Source organism: Ctenopharyngodon idella, chromosome 13 (genome assembly GCF_019924925.1).
Source record: "Ctenopharyngodon idella isolate HZGC_01 chromosome 13, HZGC01, whole genome shotgun sequence".
Taxonomy (NCBI): domain Eukaryota; kingdom Metazoa; phylum Chordata; class Actinopteri; order Cypriniformes; family Xenocyprididae; genus Ctenopharyngodon; species Ctenopharyngodon idella.
Window position 1 is genome coordinate 5,360,010 of NC_067232.1, and position 8,774 is coordinate 5,368,783.

At 38.4% G+C, this 8,774-nt stretch overlaps 1 long non-coding RNA gene across 1 annotated transcript; it reads right to left on the minus strand.

Moving 5' to 3' along the window:
* Positions 1-530: 530 nt before the first annotated feature.
* Positions 531-4,520, minus strand: LOC127525411 (uncharacterized). The gene is made up of 3 exons (XR_007933330.1): positions 4,458-4,520; positions 4,128-4,219; positions 531-2,825 (listed from the first exon to the last, which is right to left on the minus strand). It is a non-coding gene; the product is annotated as an uncharacterized LOC127525411 (long non-coding RNA).
* Positions 4,521-8,774: the final 4,254 nt, after the last annotated feature.

Consider the following 8,774-nt stretch of genomic DNA (forward strand, 5'->3'; position numbering starts at 1 on the left):
TGGTTTGGCCCTCTTTGGCTCTTCATAGACTAAAAGTGCTTCTGCTATTGTTCCTCTCGGTCATGACGGTTTGATTGAACAACGTCCACCGAACACAGTGTAATTAGAGGATCCGCTCTGGTCAGTCCTGGCACAGATTTTCTCAGTGAGTTTACATAGAAGAGATGCTATTTTTTATTTGTTGTGAATGTGGAGGACACTGATGCTTTGGCTTGGAATGAAGGGGAAGTGGTTCTAATGTCTACAGTAGACATTTTCCAGGTGGAAGTGGGATGAGATCTACCTCCTGTCTTATTTTATATGGTTTATTTTCTGTTTTGATATTGAAACGTGCATATAATCTCTGTGCATATATGAACGCATATATCTAGCATGGATGTGTTCAACATGGTTGCTTAATAGTACAACCCGAATTCCGGAAATGTTGGGACGTTTTTAAATTTTGAATAAAATGAAAACTAAAAGACTTTCAATTCACATGAGTCAATATTTTATTCACAATAGAACATAGATAACATAACAAATGTTTAAAGTGAGAAATTTTACAATTTTATGCACAAAATGAGCTCATTTCAAATTTGATGCTGGCTACAGGTCTCAAAATAGTTGGGACGGGGGCACGTTTACCATGGTGTATCTCCTCTTCTTTTCAAAACAGTTTGAAGACGACTGGGCATTGAGGTTATGAGTTTCTGGAGTTTTGGTGTTGGAATTTGGTCCCATTCTTGCCTGATATAGGTTTCCAGCTGCTGAAGAGTTTGTGGTTGTCTTTCATTTAATGATGCGCCAAATGTTCTCTATAGGTGAAAGATCTGGACTGCAGGCAGGCCAATTCGGCACCCAGACTCTTCTACGACGAAGCCATGCTGTTGTAATAGCTGCAGTATGTGGTTTTGCATTGTCCTGCTGAAATACACAAGGCCTTCCCTAAAATAGATGTCAAATTTGGACTCGTCTGACCATAGAACACTTTTCCACTTTGAAACAGTCCATTATAAATGAGCCTTGGCCCACAAAACACGAAGGCGCTTCTGGTCCATGTTCACATATGACTTCCTTTTTGCATGATAGAGCTTTAGTTGGCATCTGCAGATGGCACGGCAGACTGTGTTTACCGACAGTGGTTTCTGTATTCCTGGGCCCATTTATTAATGTCATTGGCACAATCATGCCGATGAGTGATGCAGTGTCGTCTGAAGACTACGGGCATCCAATAAAGGTCTTCGGCCTTGTCCCTTACGCACAGAAATTTCTCCAGTTTCTCTGAATCTTTTGATGATGTTATGCACTGTAGATGATGAGATTTGCAAAGCCTTTGCAATTTGACATTGAGGAACATTGTTTTTAAAGTATTCCACAATCTTTTTACGCACCAATATTGGGTAAAACAATCAATTTTAGTAAGATTGAACTATTTTTGATGCTATATGGTACTGAATAAAAGTGTAAGTAGGACTGTATTTATAAATTTCTATTAAATTTCTCTCAATTTTCTGCAAATTATGTGTCATGCTGTCTTAGATTTTGGTCTAAAGCTATAATTGTTTATTATGGTGCAATGTTGCGTAATTTTATATCACTAGCAAAATATAACAAATGTTTGAAATACATTAGGGGTCAGTAAGATTTTTAAACATTTTTGAAATCGCACTTTTTGGTCAAAAATATTTTATTTATTCGATCAAAAATACAGTAAAAACAGTAATATTGTAAAATATTACGATTTAAAATAAATGTTTTCAATTTATGCAAAGCTGAATTTTCAGCATCATTACTCTAGTCTTCAGTGTCACATGATCCTTTAGAAATCATTCTAATATGCTGATTTGCTGCTTAAGAAACTTTTCTATTGAAAACAGTTGTGCCGCTTAACATTTTTGTGGAAACGTGATACTTTTTTCAAGATTCTTTGATGAATAGAAATTTCAAAAGAACAGCATTTATTTTAAAACCTTTTGTAACATTATAAATGTCTTTATTGCCACTTTTGATCAATTTAATGCATCCTTGCTAAATAAAGTAATCATTTCATTAAAAAAAAAAAACGTACAGACGCCAAACTTTTGAATAGTAGCGTAACTATCAGCAGCCCCAGTCCCTGTGTGTTTTTTTGAAATGCTAAAATATATTTTTTATGCGATTTAAATACTTATTCACTGGCTTTAGTTAATGCCCTGACCATTTACCCATCATTAATTGCCTGTAGAGCATATCCGCACTGATTTCAGCACATATTAACACACAAGTGAAGTGTTGTTCTGTCCTGTAAGCGCTGTTGGTTTGCCGTCTCTTGTGGTTTAGTGCTCTGATCCAGCAGCATAAGGACTGTGGAAGAAATCTGGCCTATCAAAGACTTTGTGATAAAGATCTCTGGAAGCTTCAGCTAGTAAACAGCACCATAAAAGTGGCTTTTGGGGTGGAGCACAAGAGAGAAACTTGAAGCAGTGCCCATCACCAATAAAGCCACAACTTCTACAACAGCTCTCCCCTCCTGTCTCACTCCTCACTGTTCACGGTTACAGTTCCTTCCCTTTCATTCTCTTTGCACACCAATTTTCAGTCCTTATACTACCGATTTAGAGGTGGGAACCCTTTCTGTAAAATTGTGTGTGGAAAAGTGCCAGTCGTTGTAAGGAAGACATCCATGATGGCTGAACTAGGCACACCAGCACTTACAAAATGCCATGAAGAAACCTCAGGGCCTCTGTCGGTGGTATTGAGCTCTCCGCAGTTCTGCCAGGACACTGAACAGTTTCATACTGGAGTGACTGAAATATACTGGCAGCTGTATGAAGCCAGACTCAATAGCGCCCCCTAGTGTCTGCCTGTAAAACACAAACAATTTTAGACTGCTGTTCTAATCATGTGAAAAATGTGCTTTATTCATTTGGATATAGACTGGAGTAGCAACAGTTTTGCACAGACAAGAAAGAGCCACTAAATCTAGTAGGATATGTTTTGACATACCGTTTTGGATTAAATTCTTTGTTTAATTTGATTTTGCAGACTTAAAAGCAATGAAGTGCACTAAGAGTTTTTCTGTTCATTTGCTCAGATTTAATTCTCTCCCTCAAAATCTAATTCTGAAATGTCACGCAAATTAAAGACATAACAAAAAATATTGTGCAGAAATTAAAGTTTTTGTGGAAAGAGTTTTATAGAAATCTCAGGAAGGTTTGATATTTGAGGCCATCTTGCCATAATTAGGCTGTTATTGCATCCACCCGCAAATAATACAGAGAACACTTTATTAATTCCTGTCTTTTTCCACTCATCTTTGCTTATTTAAGGAAGCAACCCGACCGTTTCAACATCTTGTTTAGTTATACGTAGCATCATGTTATGGTTTGGTGAATATGATTAGTGATTGAGATTTTGGAGCATTAAATTAGATTAAATAATGAGAGGAAATTGAAATGGAAGGTCAAATCTTCCTGACGTGCATATTAAAATCATAAATACAGCAACACATGGACTATGTTTGACCAAAACCCTTGACAACTTCATTTCTTGAAGCAATCCAATTGAATTCTAAATTCTAAATTCTAAAGTCATCAAGTCTCTGTACTTCAATGATTCTCATGAATTAATCATTCATTATTTCATAGAACGCCTTTGTTGGCTGCACTGATGCTCGGGTGTTCTATGTGGTACCTAGGGTGCTCTAAGTGGTTGCTAGGCAAGAGCACTAGTCATGAAATTAGCACATTTTAGCACAAACTTAGTATAATTGTAACATACATTCCCACACAGCTCAATAGATTTATACTCCATGAATGGAACTAAATGGTAAAACCCAGCTTGATTTTGTGACTCCTTATCAGTTTCATTTGATTTAAAAAAGAACATTATGAGAAAAACAAAAACATACCAAAAAGGAAAGTGATCATCCAAACATATTGCCATGTAATTATGATGCATGCAATCAACCAGAATCAACGGAAAATAAATAAAATGCACACATATTTCTTGTGTCACATTATAATTTCAAAGCTCATTTTATCTTAGAAACATCTAACAACAGCATTTTTTTTTTAAGTTTCTTGTATAACAGCTAGTGTTTCCAACAGAAATGCATAACAGAAGAGAAGGCAACACAGTAATGAGGACAACATTTTAGTCTGTACCTTTGGTGAAAGTCTGTATCCATGAGTACAAATCACATGGCCACAAAAATCCCATTACCATCACCATCTGTCTTTCCATCACTGTCCTGTGCCTGTGACAAATGAATTATACGTTACTTATAGCTTTACTGTAAGGATGAAGGATGTACAGTATAAAATTTGAAAGTGAACTACACGAGACACTGACAATTGATTACCTTGTATTCCTGACAAAAATGCATGCTTTCTTAGTCTTTATAGTCTTGTCTTGCCAAATTCAACATCTTGATACTACAAGTGTGCATCCCTATCAAGCAATGCTGTGCATTAACGTAATATTTTTAAAGTTACCTTCAACTGTAAGGCCCCTTTTAGGTCATTGCTGTTTCAGAAGTCATACCTTGTGCATCTGCACTGAAAGACGAAAAAAAAATACATTCATATTTGTGAAACTCACTATCTGGACAGTCCCAACCAATGGATAGTCATCTAACAGCTTGTCATGCTCAACAAAAACCAACTCTATCAGATGTGATGCATTTACTTCAAAGACTCTAAAATGCACTAGGAACAAAAACAAGAACAAATGAAACTCAGCCTCTTAAATTTGCATTATTTCTACAAATTTATTTTTGTAACTTATTCCATTTGTATTAACAGTCTTGGCTTGATGTACTTCCCTTACATCTGGGTATCTCTGTTTGATGGTACAAGCTATTTCCTAGATCAAAACTTCCACTGGAATAACATTTCACAATATTCACAGCCTTGGTGAGCATAAAAGACACTTCAAAAGCATTTGAACATACGTTTCATTCCTCTTCAATGGGGCTATGTGACAATCAAAAATCCACTTAAAGTAATTTTGGGATATTTTTAAACAAAACTAATCGTTTCTTCCTTTTATTAGCACAATAGAAACAATGATTTTGACTATTCAGTCAGTTGATTGAGTCATTTTCAGTTCCCATGAATGAATTTCAGACCGATTGATAACTGTGTAAGTATGTATGTATGTATATAGTATATATACACCGATCAGGCATAGCATTATGACCAACTTTGCTGCCAAAACAGCCCTAACCCATCGAAGCATGGACTCCACTAGACCCCTGAAGGTGTGCTGTGGTATCTGGCACCAAGATGTTAGCAGCAGATTCTTTAAGTCCTGTAAGTTGCGTGGTGGGGCCTCCATGGATCGGACTTGTTTGTTCAGCACATCCCACAGATGCTCGACTGGATTGAGATCTGAGGAATTTGGAGGCCACGTCAACATCTCAAACTCGTTGCTGTGCTCCTCAAACCATTCCTGAACCATTTTTGCTTTGTGGCAGGGCACTTTATCCTGCTGAAAGAGGCCACAGCCACCAGGGAATACCATTTCCATGAAAGGGTGTACATGGACTGCAACAATGCTTAGGTAGGTGTTACGTGTCAAAGTAACATCCACATGGATGGCAGGACCCAAGGTTTCCCAGCAGAAAATTGCCCAAATGCCGGCTTGCCTTCTTCCCATAGTGTATTCTGGTACCATGTGTTCCCCAGGTAAGCGACGCACACGCACCCAGCCATCCACGTGATGTAAAAGAAAATGTGATTCATCAGACCAGGCCACCTTCTTCCATTGCTCCGTGGTCCAGTTGTGATACTCACGTGCCCACTGTTGGCGCTTTTGGCGGTGGACGGGTCAGCATGGGCACCCTGACTGGTCTGCGGCTATGCAGCCCCATACGCAACAAACTGTGATGCACTGTGTATTCTGACACCTTTCTATCAGAACCAGCATTAACTTCTTGAGCAATTTGAGCTACAGTAGCTCATCTGTTGGATCGGACAACACGGACCAGCCTTCGCTCCCCACGTGCATCAATGAGCCTTGGCCGCCAATGACACTGTCGCTGGTTCACCACTGTTCCTTCCAAAAAAACATCTTTGAAGATGTTCTGTATGTGAAAATGAAGGGGAGCGAGAATTACAGGAACACAGAGATGTGGATGTTTCAGGTCACCCCTCCCATCTCCATCCATACAGAAATAGAGTTATTTCAGTCGGCAGCTCCGGATTTCTGGTTTGCACGTGTAAATTACATGTCGCCAACATTAAATATTAAACCTAATCAGTGCTTAATTATTGATGCCATTGCTTTTTATACAGGAGTGCCATTGGTACTTGAGACATCCAGCAAAGAGCCTTTCTGCATTACTGTATCTTTGAGGTTAAGGTCTCTGGCCACGATTCCCACTCACTTCTCTTTGGTTTTCTTGATTGATGATCACAGGAAGTCTGTAAAAGAGAGAGAAGGAATGGAGAACTAGATCAGGTTGGGCAGTTATGACTGCTCAGAGGAGCTCACAGGACGACTAAGTGCCCGAGTAAACCACAACTGAGTGTTTGATGTGCGTGTGTGTGTGTGTGTTAGCAGAGGGTTCACTCTAGACCTGAGCATCTGTAACGATCGCCCAGGAGTGGTTGGTGATGGAGAAGATGGTTACCCACAATGCTCTGCAGTGGCTCAGGTGGAGATGTCTACACTGTGTCCCTGCTTTGGTGTTAATCAATACACTCAAATGTTAGCGAGGCAGAAACAGTTGTAAAACTGATAGCAAAACTGTTAGTTTGATGAAAACATCACAACAGAAAAAGCTAGATCTTGTTCAGTTGGTAATCAGTGGTCTTTGCTAAGGCAAGCACTATTACAATTTCTGGGGGTGAAAACTGTTTTCAAAATAAAACCTACACCACATTTTTCTAATCAACTGCACTTACAGTTTTTGCATGGCAGACATTAAAATGGGTAAAAAACAAAACAAAACAAACAAAACAAAAAAAAACATAGATGTACATTGAAGGAGGGACCTGAGCCACATCTAAAGACCAGAGTGAGCTCTTTTGAGAAAGTAAACCCCTAGAAACCACTCAAAACATCCTAGCAACCCCATAGCAACACCCCAGCTTAATCTTGCAATGCATTCAGTCATCCAATCAAAACATCCACTCCAGCTGAATAATGATTACTCACATCTAAGGGATCGCTAGAAAAATTGTACACAAAGTGACTGACTGGTGGAAATTAGTGCAATAGTATAGATATACACCAGCTGCAACGACAGGAAACGGTTGTTTAAAAACCAATAGTGGGTTACTTTGATCAGTCAGATGTAATCAAATCATGTATCAATCAGGAATATGTCCAAATAAAATGCATTGCAGACATTTCACATTGACTTTTAAAGTCCCCGGCAAGTCTTCACAGCAACAAACAGTAAAAAAAAAAACACAGACAGAAGTGTAAAAAATTGATTTCTCAACAATAAAAAAAATATTAAACACATTTGAATGAATCTTGAATGCTAAACGCTAATATAATGGCCATATACAACATACATGCAATTTTTGTGAGTTGTATTAGTAAAAACAAGAAAAAAAAATTAAGAAAAGTAAAAAAATAAAAGGCAGCATAATGCATTCAGATTCATTGAAGTTCACTCAACAATAGTCTTAATAATTATCCTAATAACACTGCTGTTTTGTCAACTTGCAAATTTTCAATTAGAAAACAATAAATTTATCATTTGTTAGATATATAGTATTATAGAACACATAATATGTGAAGTGAACTATGTACCCTTCTAAAGAAGCAATCAAGGTAAAAGGCAAAGATATTTGGGATTTTAAAAGGCTGTACATATAGACCTGATTACGATTGGATTGATTCAGAACCCTGCAATCTATATCTCTATCTATCTATCTATCTATCTATCTATCTATCTATCTATCTATCTACTGTATCTCTCTCTCTCTCTATATATATATCTATATCTATATCTCTATATATCTCTCTCTCTCTCTCTCATATATATATATATATATATATATATATATATATATACACTGCTCAAAAAAAATTAAAGGAACACTTTTTAAATCAGAGAATAGCATCAAGTCCATCAACTCGTGGGATATTGATCTGGTCAGTTAAGTAGCAGAGAAGGTTGTTAATCAGTTTCAGCTGCTTTTATGTTAATGAAATTAACAACAGGTGCACTAGATGGGCAACAATGAGACGACCCCCAAAACAGGAATAGTTTTACAGGTGGAGGCCAGTGACATTTTTTTTCCCTACTCATCTTTTCTGACTGTTTTTCACTAGTTTTGCATTTGGCTAGGGTCAGTGTCACAATTGGAAGCATGAGGCGATACCTGGACCCTACAGAGGTTGCACAGGCAGTCCAACTCCTCCAGGATGGCACATCAATACGTGCCATTGCCAGAAGGTTTGCTGTGTCTCCCAGCACAGTCTCAAGAGCATGGAGGAGATTCCAGGAGACAGGCAGTTACTGTAGGAGAGCTGGGCAGGGCTGTAGAAGGTCCTTAACTTATCAGCAGGACCAGTCTCTGCTCCTTTGTGCAAGGAGGAACAGGACGAGCACTGCCAGAGCTCTACAAAATGACCTCCAGCAGGCCACTGGTGTGAAAGTCTCTGACCAAACAATCAGAAACTTCAGACTTCATAAGAGTGGCCTGAGGGCCCGACATCCTCTAGTCGGCCCTGTGCTCACTGCCCGGCACCGTGGAGCTTGACTGGCATTTGCCACTGAACACCATACAAACTACTGAGTACCATTTTGAGTTGCTGCAATGAAATTTCAGCAAAATGGACTAGCCTGC